At 42.7% G+C, this 27,398-nt stretch overlaps 1 protein-coding gene and 1 pseudogene across 7 annotated transcripts in view; one reads left to right on the forward strand and one right to left on the reverse strand.

Annotated features, from left to right (window-relative positions):
- Positions 1-27,398, reverse strand: part of LOC114680180 (uncharacterized) — a 70,003-nt gene that overhangs the window by 22,540 nt on the left and 20,065 nt on the right. For 2 of the 7 annotated variants that reach the window (XR_013397065.1, XR_013397067.1), the window contains 2 exons: positions 8,872-8,994; positions 7,188-7,309 (listed from right to left, as the gene is read on the reverse strand). The exons of the other annotated variants lie outside the window; for them this stretch is intronic. The gene's annotated coding sequence lies outside the window, so the exon portion shown is untranslated. The remainder of the gene's footprint in view (positions 1-7,187; positions 7,310-8,871; positions 8,995-27,398) is intronic. 7 annotated transcript variants of the gene reach the window in all.
- On the forward strand, positions 374-474 carry LOC114680451 (U6 spliceosomal RNA; annotated as a pseudogene).

A 27,398-nucleotide genomic window follows, 5' to 3' on the forward strand; every position in this document is an offset into this window, starting at 1 on the left:
CTAACCTGGGGTAATACAGCTCTATGGCTTAGCCACATTCAGCAACGTGTTTCCACTAGAATGCATGTCTTATATCAACTGGGAAGCCAAGAAGGCAGTTCAGAATTGAACTGAAATCTATCCTGTTGTTGGGATTTTATAGCCAGATATCAGTAAACCAGGCCCCAATGAGTGGAGAAATCTTGGATTTAGATTCTCATGAAATTCTTTATCAAATCCCGGGATCTTCCAAAAGACTGCGTAAAATGGTAATTTAATTCTGCAGAAGCAGAACCTCAATTGGATATCATCTACCAAAGCACTGCAATGTCTATCTTTTTGGGATCATGTCAAAGATCCTAAATCTGTGCTTACTTTGGCAGCAAGTATTCGTATTTAGTACATTAGTAATTAGCACATTGGAACGATACAGAGAAGATTAGCATGGCCCTGCACAAGGATGCTGTGCAAATTTGTGAAGTTTTCCATATTTTTATTGCATTTACTCAGTTATATGTGGGAGCTAAAAGAAGGTGATTTTATGGAGGTAGAGAGTAGAATGTAGTTACTAGCAGTTAAGAAGGACATGAAGGTGGGAGAATGAAGAAAGGTTGGTTAGAGGTATAAACATATAGTTAGAAAGAGTAAGTTCTAATGTTAGATAGTAGAATTGGGCAACTGCATTACATATTTTGAAAATAGCTTCTAGCTATCTTCTAGATAAGGCTTGAAATGTTCCCAGCACCTGGAAATAAATACTCAAGCTGGATACCCTGATACCCTGACTTGATCATAACACATTCCATGCATGTAACAAAACATCACATATACACCATGAATATGTGAAAATATTATGTATCAATTACAAAAAGATACTAAATCAAGAAGGAATGCAGGCACCGCTGTTGGGGGTGGCCCTGGCATCTGGTGATGAGTAGTGGACAGAGAGACACAGGTGGGACATAGGAGAGGCAGCAAACTGTAGGTGCCTGATGCAGGAAGCCCTTTTGATCCACTGTGAATGTAATTAAGTTGTGTTTTCTGTTCCTAAAGGATAGCTTTCTCTTTGCCATTTGTCTACTCCCCATTTTTCTGTACTAAGATTTCCTTATCTTACACTGATCAGGTGAAAAGATTATTAAATAATACAAGGAAGAAAACGTGAGAGATTGTCTTTAAAAGTGATCAAACAGCAAAGAGGATTCCTGACCAAAGGGAAAGAGGAATGGAGTGACACCTGCTATGTGCCAGTCACTGTGCTGTGTCTTTGTTTGTTTGTTTATTTATTTATTTGAAAGGGAGTCTCGCTCTGTCTCCCAGGCTGGAGTGCAGTGGCGTGATCTCAGCTCACTGCAAGCTCCGCCTCCCGGGTTCCCGCCATTCTCCTGCCTCAGCCTCCCGAGTAGCTGGGACTACAGGCGCCCGCCACCGCGCCCGGCTAATTTTTTGCATTTTTAGTAGAGACGGTGTTTCACCGTGTTAGCCAGGATGGTCTCAATCTGCTGACCTCGTGATCCACCCGCCTCGGCCTCCCAAAGTGCTGGGATTACAGGCGTGACCCAACCTGCCCGGACTGTGCTGTGTCTTTTCAACTGCCTATCTTTATCCATTCTCATTAAACACACGCACACGAAATGGGTATTGTTATCCCTACTTAACTGATGGAAATGGAAGCCTGGTGGGTTACAGTAGACTGAGAGCCTTTAGTCAGTAAGTAAGGGGCATTGCAGGGATTGAAACACAATTTCTCACATCAGAGTGACACTTTTTCTGCTGCTCCTACCACTGAAATAGAACATTTCCATGTCACCCCCTCTAGAAACAAAAACATTCTACTCAATTGTTTTTCAACCAGGAAATAAAAATATTCAAAAAGCGAAGATCACCCCTTCTCCTCTTAACTATATTTAATACGGGGAAAGTGATAGAGAACACAGTAGGTTTGGCAGTAGCTATACAAGGCTGGTCACACTGAATTAGAAGGGCACAGTTTGTTGACAGCCCCGATAGACGGTAGATTCTGTGAAATGGACCCCGAGCCAGTTAACAGTGATGGAGAAGAAGCCCACCTGCTCGTTAGACTTCGTGTGGGGCCCGGCTCAGTGCCTTAAAGAAGGGATCATTATGTATACAATTTGAGAGTAGAAAGAAAGAAAGAAAAAAAAAGCACCGTGCTGTAGAAAAAGTGTGTAAGCTTTTTAGATTACAAAATGGGAGCTATAACATCCACTCTGGTGGCACAAAAATTAAATCTAGCCACCAAATCATATCGAAGCCAAAACACAAAAAAGAGATGTGCTTCTCGTTAGAAGAGCCATAGGCACCAAATCTAATCGCGTTCCAGCTCAGCCTCCCCAATACCAGCTCCCGCGGTCCTGTTTCTGGTGCTGCATGACAAGCTCCCCCTAGTGGGAAGCAGAGACATTTCAGCATCCATGCTCAGCTGATTCAGAACAATAGAAATGTCTCAGGGTTTCCATTTTTTTAAATGCTGCTTTAGTTGGACACTGAGCAAAAACTGGAGCCAAAACCAGTGGATTTTCATGGAATGCAGGTAACAGTGGGACTTTTCACCCTCCCCTTGTGCTTATGCTCAGGAAATCCTAATAGGACACACCCTGAAAGTGCAGGGATGTGTGAACAATCCCGTTCGTGCCTATGCACACATCCGTCTCTCTCAATCCCTTACCTCCAATGGGATCCAACAACAAAATGTATCCTAGGTTGTCGCAAACACTGTATGCGGTGCACATCATCAGAAGGGCCCTTCGAATGCTGCTGACCCGTGACTTAGTTGGGTAGAACCCCAGCTTCACATCTGCTTTGCCTTCAGCTTTACCAATAGCCTTTGTGTGCACTCAAAGGGCTGCTGACAAGATATGTCCAGTGACATTTTTATGTGTCCTTTAATCTTATTTTACTGACAGGTCAGCAACCTGAACCAAGTGTGAGGAAGCCACTTGCTCCAAATCACAGTAGAAGGTTGAGCATATGACTATTACCAAGAGGAAGTGGAGATACAAGTGATGCCATCTTGGGGGCTAATTTGCTGTTTTCACTTCTGATTAGCCCTTGTCTCGTGAATGCCTCCTGATTATTACTTGATTTACTGTCCCTAATGTAAGAACATGTCAACCTGGATGTTGTTGCACAAATTACAGGCTTTGATGCATGCAGCATTCTTGCCTCTTCTGGAGGGTAGGCTTTCATTGTCTTGCACAGGGCACCCATACCCTTTCCCTATGGTATATAAGCCCTGGTTCTGGGGGTGACAGGTGCAGAGATCTACCTGTATTGCTGCCACTAAAGACCATGCTTCCATCTGTAAGTTCCCCCAGTAAAACATCCTTTACTAACAAACTGGAGTTGTCTGCCTTGTTCTTTGGTTTCTTGGCTCTTTTCACCTTTGGGGGCTACTTTGCATATATGACCCTTTCATGGAGCAGGCATGTTCCCATGATATTCAGCTGGCTGCCGCCACTGCCATAGAGCAACTCTCAGAGAGAACTCGGCCACCTCTCCCTTTAAGTGTTGAAAAGAGCAGGAAGTACAGGCTACTCCATAGGCCCAATGCCCAAGGCCCTGCTGGAGCTATCCAATTCTCACTGTTAGCCTAGGCACCCTCCAGGAGACCAAACATTTTGTACTTAGGCAGCCCTCAAGAAGAGGCAGTAGAAGAATTAAGCACACTTCCCAGGTTAAAAACTCCTTGTGTTACATACACCATGGAATACTATGCAGTCGTAAAAAAGGATGAGTTCATGTCCTTTGTAGGGACATGGATGCAGCTGGAAACCATCATTCTCAGCAAACTATCGCAAGAACAGAAAACCAAACCCTGCATGTTCTCACTCATAGGTGGAAACTGAACAATGAGAACACTTGGACACAGGAAGGGGAACATCACACACCAGGGCCTGTTGTGGGGTGGGAGAAGTGGGGAGGGATAGCATTAGGAGAAGTACCTAATGTAAATGACGAGTTAATCGGTGCAGCACACCAACATGGCACATGTATACATATGTAACAAACCTGCACGTTGTGCACATGTACCCTAGAACATAAAGTATTTAAAAAAAAAAAAACCTCCTTGTGTTGCAGATCTCAGGACAGGCTGAAGCTCTTCTGGGGAGCATTTATAGCCATTAATGCATTGTCATCAGGGTAGGGGGTATAACCTACAAAGAAAGTCATCACACAGTGATACGACACAGTATCCAGCTGCCATAAAAGAAAATCGATTGTGCTGCATGGATTTGTGCAATATAAATATTTCTTGAAAGAAAGAAATAATGAACAATGACATCACTAGTTTTTAGGCACTGATTTTTGAGAATTTGTATATGTAGAAGTTGGGTGTTCTGAAATTAGTACATTATGAATGGGGAAGGAGTCAACTCGCTTAAGGGAACAAAATAGCTGCAGGGAGCTGGAGACAGAGTAGGATGAGGCAAGAAGAAAGGCCTGGAGCAGGGCCAGGACTGTGAGACCCACAGTTGGTGATTTTTTTTTTTTTTTTTTTTTAGATGGAGTCTTGCTCTGTTGCCAGGCTGGAGTGCAGTGGCGTGATCTTGGCTCACTGCAACCTCAGCCTCCTGAGTAGCTAGGACTACAGGCATGCGCCACCACGCCCAGCTAAGTTTTCTATTTTTAGAAGAGACAGGATTTCACTGTGTTGGCCAGGATGGTTTCTATCTCCTGACCTTGTGATCCACCCTCGGCCTCCCAAAGAGCTGGGATTATAGTCGTGAGCTACCATGCCTGGCCCACTTGGTCCTTTTAACAGGGACCTCCTAGGGCCTAGGGGATGGGATTAGCCCCAGACCTCATTGTATCCAAATGTCTCTCCACTGTTAGGGAGAGAAGAGAGGAAGGCAGAGAAGGCCTGACCAAGCCTGGCTGGGGAGGGCTCCCAGGGTCCTTGTGGCAGAGATGACTACCCACATTTGGGAAACTGATGTGTCAGGAAAGCATGCAGAGGTAACTGAGATGCTAGTTCAAGGAATCAGAAAAGAGAGTCGGAAGGGATCTAGGCGTTGATATGAAAAGCCATGCTGTCAAACCAGAGTTCAGAGCCTGGGCTCGGAGGGTCTGGAGGGTGAGACGGCAGTGCTGGCCAACCACACAGACCAGGCACTGGAGCCAGTGAAGGCCTAGGTGTGCTGGCTGCAGCCCAGCTCAGGGCTCAGGGGAAGCTGGCTGCATTTAAAGGACTGAGGCACTGCAAAATGTTACACCCCTAAACTGTGGAGGTATTGGCCAAAGCTCCTTTCAGGAGTGGCAAGAGCTGTGTATCTGAACCAGTCCTAGTAATGGCCCTGATCCTGATAACGTGATTACGTGTGCTCTTGAGTTAAACCAATCTACAGAGGTCACCTGGAGTGTTGGCTTCATTCCCTCCTTATCCCACACAAACCCCCTAATGCTTTGCAGAATAGAGACCTCTCAAATACTGTAAGAAGAGGTACGTGAATTTGGGTTAGCCCAATTGGTTTCGTGGTTTCTGTTTGGGCTGTCAAGAATTTGTTCTGATGGGTTTGGTTGGGTGACACAGTTATTAGTTAACCAGACCTAAGAAGAGGTGGGAGCCATGTATAACCTGCGTAGCACTGGTAGTTGGCGTCAAACCCGAGAGAGGCTCCCATCTCTCTCAAGTGGAGTCTTATCAGGTACGTCTCTCCGTCCCCACTACTCCACCTCATTTAGTACAGAATAAAGGTACACATTTATAGGCTCCCAGAGGGCAGGGACCATGTGATGTAATCCTTTATATCCAATGTTAGACACTGTCTAATATGGTAGCCTCTAACCCCTTCAGAAAGGGCTACCCTGAATTGAGATGTGCTGAATTTTGAAGACTTAATATGGAAAAAATAATGTAAAACATCTTATTTGTATGTTCTTACATTAATTATGTTGGAATAATAATATTTTTGTTAAGGGAAATATATTATTAAAAGTAATTTCTTCGGTTTCCATTTACTTTTTTTAATGTGGCTACTCAAGAATTTAAAACTCTGTACAAGGCATGATACTTCTGATAGGTAGCACTGTTTAATACCTTCTCTGGTGGCAAATCCAAAACACAGATCTTATATAATTTGGATAACAAACCCCCTTCAGTCACCAGTGAGCCCACACTGATAAAAGAAACTGATCTCAGAGCCGCCGAGATCCCAACCCAATTAAATACTGACCTTTGTTCCTTCTTTTCACAGCCAGTTAGGAAAGAAATTACTCAGAGGAAAATCTTAACAATTTCTATCAACTGAAAGTCTTGTCTCAGACCCAGACTGACTTTCATTCAATCCATTCTCTGAAATTTGAGCATCTAACCACAGCCTGCCGGGGCTCGTCTAGCTGAGACAGGGATCCTTCTGGAAAGAATAGACACAGTCTCTGGGTGCTTCTAGCTTCTGGCCCTGTTCCCTCAAAAGGTCAGTTTCAATCTCAGATCACACAGGTCATGCGCTAGAACTCCTTCTCCCTGTGTTCCCCCAGGGCCCTGGTCAGCCCAGCAGAGCCTGTGTTATAGGTCACAGTTCCAGCCATTGTTCTTTCTTAGCTCTGTCGAAGCCACACTTAATATTGATCCTGAAGACTTTCTTTTTCTACATCACTTTGTGCTTGACTGGGATTAAATGGAAGACTTATACCATCAGCAAATTGGCTTTCCACACCTCACAAACCAACTCACACACTTCCTCCCAATCCTCGCGAATACCGGGTCTAATTCCCGAAGTCGGCTGGCATTTCAGGCCAGGATCCACCCGAGCCTCCATCCACGGCCTAGTGAGAATGGCCTGTTTGCCTAAGAGGATTAAGTGGAGAGCAGCCAGCTAAGCTTCCACAGAGGCGTTTTAATGACTTCAGCGCTAATCGCTTCCTAGGCCTCATCAGCCACCACCAGTCATGACTGGGCTTTTTTAAGACGGATGTCACTAATCTGTTCCACTCCAAGGATGCCAGAGCCCCTCTCTTTGTTGTCTCTTCTACTTCCCCTTCGCAGGCTCCACTTTTATTCTTCCGAATAATATAACTCCCCTACCCCCCACTCCTCATACCTCTCAACCTGCCTCGCTCACCTCACCAGTTTGGCCTTCTCCAAGAATTCTGGACAGGAAGTAGAACCTCGTTCACAGGCTCACATCATCATTTTGGAATAACTTACCTAAATGGAACATTCACTGTCACAAAAGGAAACTTACATTTCAGGGCTTGGTGCTGTAACTCGCCCCTGTAATCCCAGCACTTTGGGAGGTCCAGGTGGGAGGACTGTTTGAAGCCAGGAGTTCAAGGCCAGCCTGGGCAACACAGCAGGACCCTGTCTCTACACAAAATTTAAAAATTAGCCAGATGTGGTGATGTGCACCTGAAACAGATTAGTTCCAGCTATTCGGGAGGCTGAGGCAGGAGAATCACTTGAGCCCAGGACTTTGAGGCTGTAGTGAGCTGTGATTGTACCACTGCACTCCAGCCTGGATGACAGAGTGAGGCCCTGTATCTAAAAAATAAAAATAAAAACTTTGAAGAAAAAGAAACCTGCATTTGATTAGAGGAATCAGAGAAAATATTTATGAGCAATTTCTGGCCCCAGTTGTCTATGACTTGGAAAACCTGTTTATCTGCAGTTAACCTCTTGATTCTGATTTCAATTCTTTTACCCGGTGGTTCTAACATTCAGCTAGATCCAAAGACCATGATCAAAACTCAGTTTTCTCATGGTGCCCTTTTGTATTTTTGAAATCTTTAAATTATTTTTCTTTTATAATAGAGCTACCTTTACTCTCTGGTCAAGGAGCTGTTAGAGTGTGTGTCAGTTGCAAAAAAAAAAAAAAATTCTAATTACGGTGTCAATATTTAAAAAAATATTTTGGCACTAGCTTATTACTAAAACTTGTCTACTGTTTTGTGAGTTTTGTGTGTGCACTATCCAGTTTTGGTATTAGTGTTATGTTGGCTTTATAAAGAACATTGGACATGTTGACTTTCTTTAGAAAAGTTTTGAAAGTATTAGAATAATCTCTTTCTTAAAATTTTTTAAATTTAAAATTTCATTTGTGAAATTGCCTGTGTCCAGCATTTGGATAAATTATTCATTTCATGTATATTCATTCCTTAGGCTTTCTAATTTATTTGCATAGTTAAAAAGTGTTTTCTCTGTCTTTGTGTTATTTCCCACCCTCCTTTCTAATTTTATGTATTTGTATTTTGCCCCTCATTTTTTTAGGATATTAATGGTTTATCTGTTTTATTTAAAAGAACCAGGACTTGGAGTCATTTATTTTTCTCCCAAATATCCATTTTTTAATTTATTCACTTCAACTCTCATTTTTATTTCTTCATTTTGCTGTTTCATAATTATGTTCTCTTTCAAACTTTTTAAGTTGAATAACTAATGCATTATTTTGATTCTTTGTATTTATTAATGCTAAGAGCTTATGCCTAATAATTTTCCTCAAAACATTGTTTTAATCATGTCCTTAGGTTATGAAGTACAGCTGGCAAATTTATTCATAATTATTATTGTCTAGTGGTTTTTTTGTTTTTTTTTTTTTTTGAGATGGAGTTTCACTCTTGTCCCCCAGGCTAGAGTGCAATGGCGTGGTCTCAGCTCACTGCAACCTCTGCCTCCCGGGTTCAAGTGATTCTCCTGCCTCAGCCTCCTGAGTATCTGGGATTACAGGTGCCCACCACCACACCCAGTTAATTTTTTATATTTTTAGTCGAGATGAGGTTTCACTATGTTGGCCAAACTGATCTCAAACTCCTGACCTCAGGCGATCCACCTGCCTCAGCCTCCCAAAGTGCTGGGATTACAGGCATGAGCACCCGGCCTATTGTCTAGGTTTTCTGCACAAAAGTGCTGTGCTCTTTGCCCTGAAGACCTACCTACTTTTGCTCTTTGACTTTCCCCTCTTTTGTGGTGAGCAGGGCTAGTAGAGGGGTTGTCTTTGAACACACAGATGGGCTGTCCAAGGGTTTCTTCTTATGACATCCACATATCCTGACATTCTGAAATGACAAACTGTATTAGTCTGTTCTCATACTGCTAATAAAGATATACCCAAGACTGGGTAATTTATAAAGGAAAGAGGTTTAGTTGATTCACAGTTCTACAGAACTGGGGAGGCCTCAGGAAACTTACAATCATGGCAGAAGGGGCAGCAAACACGTCCTTCTTCACATGGTGGCAGGAAGGAGAAGTGCAGAGCAAAAGGGGAAAAGCTCCTTATCAAACCATCAAATCTCATAAGAACTCACTTAATATCATGAGAACAGCACGGAGGTAATCACCCCCATGATTCAATTACCTCTCACTGGGTTCCACCCATGACAAGTGGGAATTATGGTAACTACAAGATGAGATTTGGGTGGGGACATAGCCAAACCATATCACAAACTTCAGAATCCCACCATAGCAATGTTTGGTTTTTGTTGTTGTTGTTGTTTTCCCCTCCTGCTTCTTCTCTGGGAATATAAACCTAATTGTTCCAAGCATAGCGTTTTGGGTTGGATTTCACAGAATCCTTTCACCTACTTTCAGAGATGTTAACATCCTGCAGTAGATGTGGTGAGCACATGTTTCCTTCCTTACTTCATTCATTCATTCATTTACCAACAGTTACTGAGTGTCAAGCCCTGGTCTGACTGTGGGTATTTCTTGCTCCTGTTAATTCTTGCTCAGTCAGATCCAAATATTCCTCAGGATGGTTTGCAGAGCTGCAGATATCATTTTCTGTGTCTTTCAGAAAAGGAAAGTGACAGATAGCATTTTATCCCACCATCTGTTATTGGCTGTGTCAGTAGTTAATTTTTTGAAGAGTATTTGAAAAGTGTTGTAGACGCATGGAGCTCATGTGAAACTGAAGCTTGGTTTCCAAGTGACCAACTTCATCAACAGCGAAAGAATTCTCTTGGCTTAACCATTTACCTAAGCCTCAACTGATCTTTCATCTCCTAAATACTATTCAGCCTTTACGCCTTTTACCTTCCATCAAGCAGGTAGAGTTTATTGGTCAGAATTACTCTATTGAAAACATGGGCTTGGGCAGGCTGGAAACAAAGACAGGGCGCGGCCTTCTGCCCTTGTCTAAGGAGAATGCCCAGGCTCTCAGCCCTTTGCAGACCTGACTCTGAATCTGAAAATGTGCTCAGCTTCTTTTGTTCTTGCCTAAGGCTGTCTAAGGGAAGCTGGCAACAACAGCTGATGCGGAAGGTCAATAAGTGTGTCAATAAGCCCCCGCCTGGACTCTTTTTTTTCCCCCACCTGCAAAATTGCTTTGGTTAGCAGAGACCCCAACTGAGAGGGCCTCTCTGTCTTTGGGTCATGCAGTTTCTGTTCGCGCCCCTGGACAAGACTAACTCCAAAGAAAGAGAATCAAAACCTAATGATAAGTCACACTGGAGGCTTTACATAAAACTGGAAAATAATCAGAAGGAGTCGAGCATCTCTCAGTCAGACCTTTGCTTGGGGCCCACGGACATATCAATGTGATGGCCTCTTTCACCCTGTGCTGGATGCTGCAGGCTTCTAGAGAGCAGCTTGGGGACTGAGGCCAACTCTGCAATCAGGGAGGCTGAAGGCAGTGCCAGGTGAGTTTGGACACAGTTTCCAGCCACCTGCCTCACGTTACGATCCTGCGAAATGCTTCCAAGCCAGAGATCCACTCCATAGGCTGGCTCAGGCTTTTGAAATAAAACACCCGCCTGAAACAAGCATTGGCAGGTTCTCTTTCAGGGATGTGGCAGAGGCAGGGACCCTGGCCTTGTCTCCATACAGCTTTAGGTGATGGAGGGTTTTTTAGTTTGGCTTCTATTCCAAGCACTTTCTGAAAAAGAAGAGCATAACCAGGATAGTTCCAAGGCAGATGGTGCTTCTGTTTATTTTTTCACAGGAGTGTGTGAGAAATGGAGACAGAGTGATTGGAGAGATGAGGGTGGGGGATCTGTGGTCTCTGGAGCCCCCCATGCTTGTATGAGGGTGGGAGCTCAGGTGCAGGACAGCCTCTACATAAATTACTGGGGGATCCAGAAGTGACTTCCACATAATGCTTCCCTTCTGGACTTCACTCTGTCGAAAGGAAAGATTTGTCTAGATAATCAGGAAGGTAACTGATGAAAATATCAATAAAAGCAACATTAAAGTTTTTCCCAGGGTACACCAGCTTGGCCCTTCCTGAGAACTGACAGAGGCTCTGGGTTAAAAATTACCTCTCCTTCTAGAACTATCTTTGAAACACTAAATCTGATTTTCATCCCAAGGGCATTTGTTAAACTCCAGTGGCCAGGCCACAGGAGAAAAAGCCTAGGGTCTTTGCAAAAGTATAGAATCTAATAGAAGACCACACAGAAAACTGGGCCCCAGGGGTTTATATCTTTAGTATGATCACAAATTGGAGAGAAGCTTACTCCTCCCCTACAACTACTACTAACCCCAACCGCTGCTCTTACCATGGACATCAAGGAAAAACGCCTTTCTCCAGACTTAGTACTTGGATAAGAGAACAAAATGTCTGCCTTGATTATTCATAAACACCAGGCGATTGTACAATTTTCCAGCTTCAATTCACACTACCTGGTTAGTCCCAAAAATCTCATGCTGAGAATTAGTGTAGAATGCTGCTGACTTGGAAGTGGCTTTAGGCTCATGGTACTAAGAAAAGCAAATCCTTTCAGATTTGTTTCAAAGAATTCCCATTGATAGAACTTTCAAAACACATGAGGTCACCAGCACAGATCACAAAACTCACAAAAATACCATGCTCTGGAAGCATCATACACGTGAAAAAACAAACAGCAGATTTAGTTTCCAAAAGGTGTCACATATTGGGTTTTCAGACAAAGAATATGAAACAAGGATTTTAAATTATGTTTGAAGAAAAAAAACAGAGAAGGCTGTATTAGTTTGCTAGGACTGCCATAATAAAGTACCACAGACTGGTGGCTGAAACAACAGAGATTCACTTCCTACAGTTCAGGAGACTGGAAGTCTGAGCTCAAGGTGTCAGCAGGGTTCATTTCTTCTGAGACCTCTCCCCTTGGCTTGTAGGTGGCTGCCTTCATCGTCTCCATATGCTCTTTCCTCTCTGTGTTTTGTATCCTAATCTCCATTTCTTACAGGAAGACCAGTCATATTGGACCAGAACCCACCCTAATAACCCCATTGAAACTTAATGACCTCTTTGAAGACCCTATCTCCATATAAAGTCATATTCTAAGGTTCTAGGAATTAGAACTTCAGCGTATGAATTTTGGGAGTAAACATAATTTATAATAGAAAATATAAATAAAGAAAAAAAGGTTTTTTTTTTAGACAGTCTAGTTCTATCGCCCAGGCTGGAGTGCAGTGGCATGATCTCGGCTCACTGCAACCTCCACCTCCTGAGTTTAAGCGATTCTCCTGTCTCAGCCTCCTGAGTAGCTGGGATTACAGGTGCCCGCCACCATGCCCAGCTAATTTTTGTATTTTTAGTACAGACAGGGTTTCACTGTGTTGTCCAGGCTGGTCTTGAACTCCTGACCTCATGATCCACCCACCTCGGCCTCTCAAAGTGCTGGGATCACAGGCATGAGCCACTGCACCCTGCCAAAATTAAAGGTTTTTAAGGAGATTCAAGAAAAAAATCAACTAGAACTTCTAGAAATGAAAAATATTGTAACAAAGTCTTTATAAACCTCAGTGGGTGGTTTGAGAGAAGATTAGCATGAGTGAAGAAAGAATTAGAGAACCGAAAGACAGACCAGTACACTGTCCAGACAGAAAAAGGGATACAGAGAAATGCCCAGAATTAATGAGACTCCAATCCTTAGATTCAGAAATCCCAAGGAACCCAAGCAAGATTTTTCACAAAGATAGAAATATATACCCAGATACAGCCTAATGAAACTTCAAGACAGACAGATTGCTTACAAAGGAATGACAATGAAATTGACTTCTTGATAGCATCCATAGATGCTACAGGTGATAGTGGAACAATATTTTGTTGTTGTTGTCACTGTTTAATTTTTTTTAACTTTTATTTTAGCTTTGGGGTTCATGTGAAGGATTGTTTCACAGATAAACTCATGTCATGGGAGTTTGTTGTATAGATTATTTCATCACCCATAAATTAAACCCAGTACCCAACCGGTATTTTTTCTGCTCCTCTCCCTCCTCCCACCCTCCACACTCAAGTCTGTTGTTTTCTTCTTTGTGAAACAATATTTTAAATATGCTGAGAGAAAATAACCATCAACCTAAAGCTGTATATGCAGTAAAGATAGTTTTCAAAAATAAGAGTGCAGTTAAAAAATTGAAGTAAGGAAACACAGACAGTGATTAGAGGAAATTATGAGGGTTTGTCTTAAGCAGAGGGAAGGCAATTCGAGTGAGGAATGTTGAGATGAAAACATCATGAGCCAAGAAAGTGGCAAATACATAAGCAAATCTTTAAAAAACGGACTGCATAAAACAATGGCAATAAACTTTTGTAAGTAGAGGGATAGACATGACACACAAAGCAACAATAGCATACAAATTGGGAGATGTAAGAGGAGTAAAGAGTTCTGAGTTCATGTAATGTAAAGAAGGAGAGTAAACCTATTAATTAAATTTAGAATATGAGAAGTTAAATATGCTTGTTAACATTCTAGGATGAGTTTTAGAAGAAGGGAATTTGATATATAACTGTATTAGTCAGGGTTCTCCAGAGGGACAGAACCAATAGGATGTAGGTGCATATAAAAGGGAGTTTATTAGCGAGAATTGGCTCACAGGATTAAAAGGTGAAGTCCCATGATGGGCCATCTGCAAGCTGGGGAAAGAGAAAAGATGAAAGTGGCTCAAGTCCAAGTCCAAATGTCTCAAAACTAGGGAAGACCGCAGTGCATCCCTCAGTCTATGACCCAAAGAGACGGAGTCTGATGTCCAAGGGCAGGAGGAACAGAAGGAAGCGTCCCACATGGGAAGAAGAAAAAGAGCCAGAAGACTCAGCAAGCAAACTTATCCCATCTTCTTCCATCTGCTTTGTTCCAGCTGTGCTGGCTGCCGATTGGATGGTGCCCACTTACACTGAAGATGGGTCTTCCTCTCCCAGTCCACCATTCACATGTCAGTCTCCTCTGGCAACACCTTCACAGACACACCTAGAAACAATACTTCACCAACCATCTAGGCATCCCTCAATCAAATCAAGTCGACACCTAATATTAACCATCACAATAACTTTCCAAGTAGTAGAGAGAAATAAAAAGTAATCAGCACAAAGGAAGGCAAAAAAAAAAAAAAAAAGGGCAGGGGAAGGAGAAAAGAAGATATATATAATACACATATACATATATATGTATATATATGATTATATATAGATATATAGATATAGTATAGATATATAGTAAATGCAGGATAGTTATAAAAGAAAAAATAAGATACAGAAATAGGCCAGGCACAATGGCTCACACCTGTAATCCCAGCACTTTGGGAGGCCAAGGCAGGTGGATCACTTGAGGCCAGGAGTTTAAGACCAGCCTGGTCAAGATGGTCAAACCCCATCTCTACTAAAAACACAAAATTTAGCTGGGAGTGGTGGCACATACCTGTAATCCCAGCTACTCAGGAGGCTGAGACATAAGAATCATTTGCACCCTGCAGACAGAGGTTGCAGTGACCCGAAATTGTGCCATTGCACTCCAGCCTGGGCAATGGAGCAAGACTCTGTCTCATTAAAAAAGAAAATGAAAAAAAAAAATCTAGTAATAAAATATTTCAGTGATTACATTCAAATGAACATAGATTAAATGCCTCAGTTAAAAAAAATCAAAACTTGTTAGACTGAATTTAAATACACTTCTATGAGAGATCACGTTTAAAACACAAAGATCAAAAGGCTCAAAGTACACAATGGAAAAAGATACAACAGACAAATCTAAATAAAAGTGTCACTCTGTTTTTAGATTTTAGGGTAAAAATGTTTCTGGCGATCAAGAGGCTCCCAATGTATTGGTGGAAGTTTTAGTTCAACAGAAAAATACAAGCCTAAACTAATTGGTACCTAAAAACATTGTCTCAAAATACATAAAGCAAAATTTAAGAGATCTGATAAGGAGAAATAGACACCATAGTTACAGACTCAAATAATTCTCCTAGTGACTGGACAAATATATTTTTAAAATCAAGGAAAATAAACCACACTGGAATAATGCTTCAGACAAGCCACACAGAAATGGGTTCCAAAAATTTGTACTGGAGTCCTTGCAGGTCTATGGCTGAGAGTTATGCTGTATATACAATGGACAGCTACACCTGAGGCTCGCCAAGTAGCAGCTGCTATAGGGTTGAGGGAGAAACAATGGGATGAGAGATCAAGCAAGCAGTGCTGTGGACATTGAGTTCTGAGCCTGGCAGAGAGCAGAGATAACACCTCATGAACACCCCTGAAATCCAGGTCAAACACAGGAAGCTTGTGCCTTATGGGTACAGATGACATTCTGGAGCAAATATTTTCTCTAAAGAGTCAGATGCTAAATGTTTTAGACTTTGAAGTCCATATAGTCTCTGTTGCAAATACCCAACTCTGCCATTGAGGCATGAAAGCAGGCATAGATTAAGACATAAATAAATGAGTAAACCTGCTTTCCTGTAAAACTTTTTTTGCAAAAAAAAAAAAAAAAAAGGTGTTAAATGTGGTAATGTTGGCACAACTGTGTTACTATCCTGAAAACCACTGAGCTATATGGGTAAATTATATGATATGTGAATTATATCTCAATAAAGCTATAAAAAATAAGCAAAATAGACAGTGGGCCAAATTTGGCTCATAGGTCATAGTTTGCTGACCTTTGCTCTAAAAAATATGACTTGTAGGCCAAATTCAGCTGTTGCTTGTTTTTGTAATAAAGTTTTATTAGAACACAGCCATGCTCATCTGTGTACTTAGTGTCTGTGGCCGCTTGCATGTTACAATGCAGAGGTGAGTAGACATGACAGGATCGTATGGCTCTAAAATTTAAAATATTATTTTGCCTTTTACAGAAAAAGTTGCTGATCTCTGACATAGAACAGTGCCTATCAATAGAAGTTTCTGTAACAGAAATGTTCTGTAGTTGCACAATTTTAATCTGGTAGTCATTGACCCATATGGCTATGAAACACTTGAAATGTGACTATGGCAACTGAATAAGTACATTTTTAAAATTAAATTAAATTTTATTTATTTATTTGAGGCAAGGTCTCACTCTGTCACCCAGGCTGGAGTGCAGTGCAGATCATCGCTTACTGCAGCCTTGACCTTACAGGCTCAGGTGATCCTCCCACCTCAGCCTCCCAAGTAACTGGGACTACCGGCACATGCCACCATGCCTGCCTAATTTTTGTATCTTTTCTAGAGATGGAATTTTGCCACATTGCCCAGGCTGGTCTTGAACTCCTGGGCTCAAGAGATCCACTTGCCTTGGCATCTCATCCCAAAGTGCTGGGATTATAGACACGAGCTACTGTATTGTCCTAATTCACTTAAATTTGAATAGTGACTGTGGTACAACCTACACCGTACCCACTTTTAAAAAGCCTAAACCTGAGCCCTGATAGGATCGTCTTGAGAGACAGTTTGGAGAATGAGTCTTCTAAGTTAGCACTTAGGAAACACTTCTGATTTTTTGCTTATCTGTAATATGAGAGCATAAAACCAGACATGGACATTCCAAGGCGATCAGATAATAATCAAACTGCTTGCTAAAATGAGAATCAACATTTTTCTGAGGAAGATAGTAGAATCCAGGTCTCTAAAATATATAACCTACAATGTCCAGTATTCAGTGTAAAAATCACTAGGCTTTCAAAGAAACAGGAAAACATGATTGATAATCAAAGCAAAAAGCACTCAAAAGAAACTGAGATGGCTCAGATATTAGACTTGGCAGCAAAAGACTTTAAATGAGTTATTAAAACTGTTATCAAAAGCTGGCCACAGTGCCTCACGCCTGTAATCCCAGCAGTTTGGGATGCCGAAGCAAGTGGATCTCTTGAGTCCGGGAGTTCAAGACCAGCTTGGCCAACACTTCTATAGTAGTAGAAACCCCATCTCTACTAAAAATACAAAAATTAGCTGGGCGTAGTGGTGGGTGCCTGTAATCCCAGCTACTTGGGAGGCTGAGGCAGGAGAATCGCTTGAACCTGGGAGGCGGAGGTTACAGTGAGCCAAGATCATGCCACTGCACTCCAGCCTGGGCGACAGATGGAGACTCCATCACACACATGCGCGCGCGCGCACACACACACACACACACACACACACATTGTCAAATAGTTAATGGGAGATGTTCAAAGAAATAAAGAAAAATATAGATGTAATGAATTAGTGACCATGAAATCTCACTTGAAAAATGGAAACTATTTTTTAAACCCTATGGAAACTCTAAAACTCAAGTATATAATACCTGAAATGAAAAATTCCCTGAATGGGCTTATTAGGGATGACCGAATTAAAACTCAGTAAAATTGAAGTCAGATCAATAAAATTAAATCAATTTGATAAATAGAAAATTAATTGAAAAAATGATCAAAGCCTCAGGGATTAATAGGACAGTATCAAATGGCCTAACTCACCTGCAATAGGGATTCTAAAGGAGAAGAGAAGGAGGATGGAGGAAAAAAACATTTGAAAGAATAATGGCCCCAGACTTCCCAAAAGTTGTTGAGAAACACCAACTTTTAGGTTTAAGAAACTCAGTGAACCCCAAGCAGGATACACATAAAGAAAACCACATCTAGGCACATCATAGTCAAACTGCTGAAAACCAAAAATGATAGAAAATATATAAATCGTCCTGGCGCGGTGGCTCATGCCTGTAATCCCAGCACTTTGAGAGGCCGAGGCAGGTAGATCACTTGAGGTCAGGAGTTCAAGACCAGCCTGGCCAACATGGTGAAACCCCATCTCTACTGAAAATACAAAATTTAGCAGGGGTGGCACATGCCTGAATCCCAGCTGCTCGGGAGACTGAGGCATGAGAATCGCTTGAACCCAGGAAGTGGAGATTGCAGTGAGCTGAGACTGCATACTACTGCACTCCAGCCTGGACAACAGAGCAAGACTCTGTCTCAAAAAACAAACAAACAAACAAACAAACAAAAACACCAAAAACCAAAAACCAAAAAACAGAAAATACGGAAGTCATCCAAAAAACAAAAGACACATTGTATATAGGAAAACAAAAATAATTTCTGATTTTTTTTTTAGAGATAATGGAGGCCAAAAGACCAGGGAATAACTCCTTTAAAATGCTGAAAAAAATCTCACCAATCTAGAATTCTATATAGAGTGAAAACAAACTTTAAAATAATGGTAAAATTAAGACACTTTGAGATAAACAAAAGCTGACAGAATTTGTTAACAGGCAGAACTGCAGGAAATTCCTCAGGGCATTCTTCAGAATGAAGGGACATAGTAGAAGATACAAACTTGAATCTACGGTAAGTAAATGATGATTACTCGAAACCATGCTGCAAAGTATCTGACAGAAGAGAGTGATGAGAAGACAAACATTTGTGTGTTCTTCACTTTAGCTTAATTTCCAGATGTGGTGAGAGAAGATTCTATAGTTGACGACAAGCATTCAAGATTGCGGTCTTAAAAGCGTAACATAAAATGCTGTAGAACCTGAATGTTTCATATAACACATAGCCAATTTGTGTTGAAATTGCCCTATTGCCATGTTTTCCTCCTGAATTAGGTTTGCTCTTTTTCCAGTGAAGCTTTCTACCAGAAAAAAAGCCAAAGAACCCGGTTTTTCTGATAAAGTCCAATGAGAATGCTCTGATGACACTGGAAAAGCTTTATTTCATTCATCCACCCACTGCTGACTTGGAAAATAGCCTCTTTACCTTCTGAAGAGAGAATAATGCTGAATTGTTCTGAATTTTTTTTTTTTGGAACAGAGTCTCGCTCTGTTGCCCAGGCTGGAGTGCAGTGGGGCCATCTCCACTCACTGCAAGCTCCGCCTCCTGGGTTTACGCCATTCTCCTGCCTCAGCCTCCCGAGTAGCTGGGACTACAGGCGCCCGCCACCTCGCCCGGCTAAGTTTTTGTATTTTTAGTAGAGACGGGGTTTCACCGTGTTAGCCAGGATGGTCTCGATCTCCTGACCTTGTGATCCGCCTGCCTCGGCCTCCCAAAGTGCTGGGATTAAAGGCATGAGCCACCGCGCCCGGCCTGTTCTGAATTTCAAAGATGGGAAGTGATGTATCACTAAAACGGTGAGCTATCACTGAAACAGGAACTCTTCTACCAGTGTGGGTCTGAGCTGATCTCTCCCTCCCTCCCTCCAACCATGCAATAAATATTTCATTTTTACAATTTTTTAAATTTATTTTTCCTAGAGTCCTTGTTAAAACACAAAATGAATATTTTGTTGTTTACTTTTTATTCATTTGATTTATTTAGAGACTGGGTCTGGCTGGAGTCCAGTAGCCCAATCATGGCTCACTGCAGCCTTGAACTCCTGGGCTCCAGCTATCCTCCCAACCATGAATATTTCTATGGAAACAATTATTCATCATGCACAGTACTAGGTGCTGCAGGGAAGGGAATAAAAATAATATTTGGCCTTGAGGATTTCATGAACAAATAAGGAGATACATGCACAGAGCTAACTATAATGCAACTTAGATCGAGTGCTAGTGTTTATTTATCATCTATATATGAAGTGTTGAGGAGGAGATATTATAAGAACCTAAGTCATTTCCCCTGCCTTCAAGTGGCTGATCATCTCACTTGAGGTACAGAATGTAAACCTGCTAAACAAATCCCTGCAAAATTCCCATGAGTGACCTTGGATTCAGAGTTCGAGGAGCACAAACTAAAAGAAAAACTCGTCCTGGCCCATAGCTGTGCTTTCTCCCTGTCCTCTGGAGCAACAATGATATGTCTCTGAAAATGTACCTCATCTCTGTGTGTGGGCAGGTCTGCTGGCAAATACTTTTACAAGCTGTTTTCATCAGCCCTTCGCCTGCTCAAGTGAAATTCCCAGGGCTCAAGAGACCCATTGCTTAACCAGAGTAGAGCTGTATTTCCATGTACATTGACAAGCCTGGCATTTAAAGCACTAACAACAGCAGTGTGGATGCCCTAGCAGTCCCAGGAGCCCATTTTCTAGACCAGCTCTGTTCAATGGAACTTTCTGCAGTGATGGAAAGGCACACATGCTGTAGCCACCAGCAAATGCAGCTACTGAGCACTTGAGATGTGGCTAGTGAGACAGAAGAAAAGAATTTTTTTTTTTTTTTTTTTTTTTTTTTTGAGACAGAGTCTCGCTCTGTCACCCAGCCTGGAGTGCAGTGGTGCAATCTCAGCTCACTGCAAGCTCCGCCTCCCGGGTTCATGCCGTTCTCCTGCCTCAGCCTCCCGAGTAGCGGGGACTACAGGCACCCACCACCACACCCGGCTAATTTTTTGTATTTTTAGTAGAGATGGGGTTTCACCGTGTTAGTCAGGATGGTCTCGATCTCCTGACCTCATGATCCACCTGCCTTGGCCTCCCAAAGTTCTGGGATTACAGGCGTGAGCCACAGCGCCCGGCCAGGAATTATTAATTGTATTTAATTTCAATGCATTGAATTCAAGTTCAAACACCTTAATTTTAATGAATTCAGTCTTAAACCATAGCTAGTATATTAGACAGCAGAGTTCTAGATCCTGAAGCTGAAGGACAGGGTGAAATAAAAGAGTCCTCCTTGAGCCAATAGGTGGGTGCCCTGGTAATTCACAGACTTACGTAGCTAGCAGAGTGGGTAAAACCAGACCTTGGCCTTCAACAGCCAGATGGGCCCATGCCACAGGGTTCATTCTCTCCTCTCCTCTCCACTCCCACCCTCAGCTTCAATATAGTGGCTTCTAACATTTTGTATCTCCACGGAACAAGGAACTCACAAGGCCTCTTAACCTGACCTCCATTAGCCTTAAGGCTAATCCCCTTTTCCCCTGCCTTGGCCACTTTAAAGCTTTTCATTAGAGTGAATGGAAAGATTAGGACACTGTCAATGACACACCAATAAAGACTAGGATGGGGCTCAAAACCTGCATGATTTAAAATGTGTCTAGATAATCCTCCCGAACTGCCAGGCTTGAAAACCATGTGGCTTCATACTGCAAACAGAAACACAGTACAGAACCCACCATGACGAGATCATTTACTCACATAACAAATATCATTGAACCTCTGATATCAGGTGGGCATTCATGTGAGTTAGGGAAATAGCAGTGAAAAAGACAGACAAGGCCGGGTGCGTTGGCTCAAGCCTGTAATCCCAGCACTTTGGGAGGCCGAGACGGGCGGATCACGAGGTCAGGAGATCAAGACCATCCTGGCTAACATGGTGAAACTCCGTCTCTACTAAAAAATACAAAAAAAACTAGCCGGGCGAGGTGGCGGGTGCCTGTAGTCCCAGCTACTTGGGAGGCTGAGGCAGGAGAATGGCGTGAACCCGGGAGGTGGAGCTTGCAGTGAGCTGAGATCCGGCCACTGCACTCCAGCCTGGGTGACAGGCTCAAAAAAAAAAGAAAAAGAAAAAGACAGACAAGATTGCTTTCGTGGGGTCTAGTGCAGAGAGACAAAAATAAACCATAAATAAATAAAAAGATAAGTTGAGGTAGAGAGTATTGTTGACATGGAGAAAGACGTTTGTGATGAGATAAAGACTGGATTTGGGAGTACTTTAAGCTGCGTGGTCAGGGAAGTCCTCTCTTAGGAGATGACACTGATGCCGAGACTTGCATGGTACACAGTGAATTGTGCTGAGTTCACGGGGGAAAGTGTTCCAGGCAGAAGGCACAGCAAGCACAGAGGTCCTGAAACAGGAACAAGCCAGGGCTGCCCACAGGCTAGAAGACAGCCAGTGTGAACAAGCAGAGAACAGAGGCACGAGGGACAGGATCATGCAGGGTCTTATAGGCACGGCAAGTTACCTAAATTTTATTCTGAAATGTGATTATAAGCCATTAGCAGGATTTATGCAAGGGAGTGATACGGTAGATTTTACATGCTTAAGAGATTATTTTGCCTGTTGGGTAGAGAATGCATTACAGTAGGGCAAGTGTGGAAAACCAGATATTGAAATTCTTGCTATGGCCTAGGCAGAAAATGACAATGACTTGGATTAGAGCTATAGCAGCGGATGTGGTGAGATATAATTAGATTCTGGATATAGTCTGAAGTTAGAAAAAATAGGACTGGTTGGTTGAATGTGGGGTATGATAGAAAAAGAGGAGTCAAAAATACATGATTCTTAAGTTTTGGATCTGAGCTACTGGGTAGTAGTTGATGGAATTATTTGTTGGGCAAATAAAGAATGGGGAAGAAATAAGCTTTGGAGGGATATCAAGAATTTCATTTTGGATATTCAAGTTTGAGACATCTGTTAGGCATCTAAGCAGAGGTGTCATAGAGGCAGTTGGATTTAGGAATCTGGACCTTCGTGGGGTGATAAGGACTGGAAAGATAGATTTGAGAGTCATGAATGTATAGATGATGTGAGACTGAAAGAGATTACCAGGAGAGGGAGTGCAGAAGAGAAGGAAAAGGGTGAGAGAAGAGGAACAAAGGGAAGACAAGGGAAAGGGAGGGAAGGGAAATGAAGAGAAGGAAAAGAAAAGGAAGGGAAGAGAAGGGAAAGGGAAGGGAAAAGAAGACAAAGCAAGAGAAGAGATCTGGAGATTTATTTTGGGGGGTTCTAACATGAAGTAGTCAGGCAGAAAAGTCAAGCTGATAATATGGTAGGAGGAAAACCAAGAAAATTTATTGGTTTCTGGGACCCCAGAGAAGAAAAATCTCCACAAAAGAAAGAGGCGTCAACAGTGACAATAGCTGCTGGAAGACCTGTAAGATGGACAGAGAGTTGATCCCTGGATCAAGCAAGTGGGGCCCAGTGGTAGCACATGAACAGAATTGAACAGGTGGGTGAGCTTGTTGGGAGAGAATGGGCAGTGAGAAATAGAGACGGTACCAATCCATGACTTTTCAGAACTTTTGCTATTAAGGGAAGCAGAGAGCTTGGCCATGGTTGGATGGGACTATAAGGTCAAGGGAAAGTTTTTGTTTTGTTTTTAAGATGAGCTATTTCAAGTTAGATGTATTTGTCAATGGGGATGATGTGGGAGTAGGAAAGGTTTTAAAGGTGCAGAATGATGAGTAATTCTCACTATCCTATGAGAAATCAGTGGCCACCTGGAGAAGCCTTACAGACCCCTGCTTGTCCGTGAGTCATTCTATGAGAATCACTCCTGTGGGCTCTCTTGAGTTTCCATATGTGAGAAAAGCCTTTAACTGGATTGGATGAAGGCAATATGGCCACTTGACGTCACAGTCTATTAACAACTCACGGGTCCTGATATCATCAGTTGGCATAAATCTTACCACCCAGGGAGACCTGCTACTCAAGACATGGCCCTGGAGGAGTGGGAGGCACTAGGTGACTCACCAAGCCTGGTGTTTGCTGGAGTAAGAGCCAAGCATAGTCCATTGGCCTTCCATCAACTACCACAGCCTAGTGCCAACCTCACCATACCCCAAGATAACATGGACAGGGCTAGACTTTAGGAGCATTGACCTACCTAGCGGGGGTTGGCTTTTTTTCACCTTCATCCCTGTTTTTCTTCCTTCCTTCCTTCCTTCCTTCCTTCCTTCCTTCCTTTCTTTCTTTCTTTCCTTTCCTTCTTTCTTTTCTTTCTTTCTTCCTTTCTCTTTCTTTCTTTCTCTTTTTCTTTCTTTCTTTCTTTCTTTTTTCCTTCCTTCCTTCCTTCCTTCCTTCCTCCCTCCTCTTTCTTTCTTTCTTTCTTTCTTTCTTTCTTTCTTTCTTTCTTTCTTTCTTTCTTTCTTTCTTTCTTTCTTTCTTTCTTTCTTTCTTTTTCTTCTTTCTTTCTTTCTTAAACAAAAACACCAGTTCTTCCCTTTCAAGCAATAACGCACAAGAACCCAGGAACTTGGTACAGGAGGCCTGGTTCCTTCCCAAGTCTCTTTTCCACCCCCCAAATTTCTCTGCGGTGAGAAGTTAAGTGGAGGTGGAGCCAGGCAGGCTGTACACATTAATATGGGTATGCTTCCACAGAGCCTCTGAGATCGTGTATCTCTAGGGGGTAGATGACTGCTGCTGCTTTTCCCTGAAATCTCAGATCACAAGATTCTTAAGCAAGTGGCACTTAAGATCCAGTAATGCCCATGACAGAGCAAACTGCTGCCCTCTAGACCAAAGATGGGGTGGCAGTAGCAAGAGGCCCTAACTGACCTGTAGAGTCAAGTCCACAAGGAAGTGACACATGTTCCTGTCTGGCTGGAGAGCTGAGGGTTGCTTTCTTTTTTTTTTTTTTTTTTTTTTTTGAGACAGAGTCTCGCTGTGTCGCCCAGGCTAGAGTGCTGGAGTGCAGCGGCATGATCTCAGCTCACTGCCAGCTCCGCCTCCCGGGTTCACGCCATTCTCCTGCCTCAGCCTCCCGAGTAGCTGGGAGTACAGGCACCCGCCACTATGCCTGGCTAATTTTTTGTATTTTTTAGTAGAGACGGGGTTTCACTGTGTTAGCCAGGATGAGAGGGCTACTTTCTAAATGGCACTGCAGACAGCACTTCTATTCCTGGGGACAGCTGCCTCAGCCTCACCAACAAAATCACCAGTAATCCATGTCAATGAATGGGCACTCCCATGCTGGAATGTCCAGACTGAGAAAGAAGTGCCTCAGTACTATTCTAGAATAGTTTATAGGAGCTTGGCATGGTGGCTCAGCACATTGGGAGGCTGAGGCAGGAGGATCACTTGAGGCCAGGAGTTTGAGAGCAGCCTACACAACAGAGTGAAAATGCGTCTCTTTAAAAAAAAAAAAAAAAAAAAAAAAAAAGTAAGTAGCCAGCCATAATGGCTTGCACCTGCAGTCCCAACTACTCAGGAGACTGAGGCAGGAGGAGCACTTGAGCCCAAGAGTCCCAGGTTGCAGTGAGCTGTGATTGCATCCCTGCACCCCAGCCTGGGCTGGGTCAGACCCTGTCTACAAAAAAAAATAATAATAATAAATTTTAAAAATAACAATAAATAAAATAGCTTATAGGGCCATAACACTCAGAATCACAGGTAGTTAAAATAGAGTTTGCTTACTTAAACTAGAGTGGGAGGTGATTGTTGCTACCATAAGATGCCTTTTTGGGGAAATACTAAAAAGCACAGCTGTGTGGTATCCTGCAGGGCGACTGCCTTCTCTTTGGTTTCACTTGTGTTTGAATGAGAGCGCTCCAGTGGCCACTGGGGAACAACAGAAATGCAGATCCATTATCACTATGTAAGCAGTAAATAACTTGCTAGCGACTCCAGGAAATGCCATTGAGGCAAGAAGTCAACAGAACAGCCCTGTGCTGGCAGGTTTTTATTTTTTTCCCTTTGATTATTCTTGGGAAATCTGGGAAAGGGTGTGACTATGGAACTGTAGAACAGTGACTGTAATAACTTAAAAAGCAATATCAATTGAAATAGCGACTTGCCCCTGGTTTGCGACTAATAATAGAATAATGTCATTGTACCCATCAGACATATATTTATGAGTGGGAAAGAGCTCGACGACAAAGAGTGTTTCAATCAGAATGAGCAAAATGACAGCAGGAGCAGCAGGCTCTGGAAAGGCCTCTATGTTCTCACCAAATACGGAGTCTTGTCTGCTCTCCCCCAGCTGAGAATTTGACTCATTGACCAGTACACCTGGGAAGGGCTCAGCAAAGTGAAATAGTGTAGAGGGAGCCCTGGGAGTCACCTTTGGTTCTGATGCAAAAAATCTAAGGGAATGGCAATGTGTTCTCAGTGCAGAAAACAGGGCTGCAGGTGCCTAGTTGGTTGCTTAGTGGATGCATTTAACTATCACTCAATTTCTACATGACCCTGCTTTCAACGGACCTTGTGCATCCCAGGATGAGCAGACGTGGAAAAAATTGTGGAGCTGGTTTTGAGCAGCAGCTCCCTTTTGGCTGCTCTTTTCCTTCCTGTTAATACGACCCTCATAATCACGCATGCCTTCAATGAGTCAGAGAGACCCTGAGAAAAGCAATATTCACTTGAACCGGCAGCCTGGGCTTTTGAGACAGGATGACTGGGCTGGACATCCAGCATACTGACTGGTTATGTGACCCCAAGAAAGTTGTTTCACCTCTGGAGGCTCAAATTTTCTCATCTGTAAAATGGAGTTTCAATACCTACTTTGTAGGGTTGCTATGAGAATTTGATGATCTAATACATGCAAAGTGCTTAATGCATACAATTCCTGGCATTGGGTGGGCAACTCAATATACGTTAGCTATTACAAGTATTATTTGATAAATCAAGAACCACTAAAAAATTAGTTGGTTTCTAAGCAGATCTCCCAAAGGTGCTCAGGCATGAAAAACAGGTAGGGTGAAGAGTCAATGCTTAACCAAAAGAAATGAATATCCAATTCTGACATTCCAACCCAACCCTTGTGCCCACTGGGGAGACCTCTCAGGCAGGTAACCCCAAATTATAACAGACTATTCTGCCTGAACCTAAGGTCGTCTTGGCTCCAAATTCCTAGGTATGGTTACTGTGGCATTTGGTGACCGTGTGCCTTTCAACTGACCAACTAGTGATTAGTGATGTAGAAACTTCCCTTTCTTTCTTTCTTTTCTTTTTTTTTTTTTTTTTTTTTTTTTTTTTGAGACAGAGTCTCACTCTGTTGCCCAGGCTGGAGTGCAGTGGCACGATCTCAGCTCACTGCAAGCTCCGCCTCCCGGGTTTACGCCATTCTTCTGCCTCAGCCTCCCGAGTAGCTGGGACTACAGGTGCCCGCCACCACGCCTGGCTAATGTTTTGTATTTTTAGTAAAGACGGTGTTTCACTGTTAGCCAGGATGGTCTCGATCTTCTGATCTCATGATCCGCTCACCTCAGCCTCCCAAAGTGCTGGGATTACAGGCGTGAGCCACCGCATCCTTCCCTCACTCCCTCCCTCCTTTCTTTCTTTCTTCTTTCTTTCTCTTTTTTTCTTTCTTTCTTTCTTTCTTTCTTTCTTTCTTTCTTTCTTTCTTTCTTTCTTTCTTTCTTTCTTTTTCTTTTTCTTTCTTTCTTTCTTTTTCCTTCAAAACAGGGCCTCTCTGTCACCCAGGCCAACTAGTGATCTAGAAACTTCAATTTCTTCCTCCCTTCCTTCCTTCTTTCCTTCCTTCCCCCTCTCTCTCTTTCTTTCTTTTTCTTCTTCTTCTTTCTCTCTCCTTCCTTCCTTCCTTTCTCTCTTTTCTTTTCCCCTTCCTTCCTTGCTTCCTTCCTTCCTTCGTTCCTTCCTTCTCTTGAAACAGACTCTCTCTCTGTCATCCAGGCTGGAATGGAGTGGTGTGATCAGGACTCACTGTAAGCCTCAAACTCCTGGGTTCAAGTGATCTTCCCATCTCAGCTTCCTGAGTAGCTGAG

The sequence above is a fragment of the Macaca mulatta genome, chromosome 8 (assembly GCF_049350105.2).
Source record: "Macaca mulatta isolate MMU2019108-1 chromosome 8, T2T-MMU8v2.0, whole genome shotgun sequence".
NCBI classification, from domain to species: Eukaryota; Metazoa; Chordata; class Mammalia; order Primates; family Cercopithecidae; genus Macaca; species Macaca mulatta.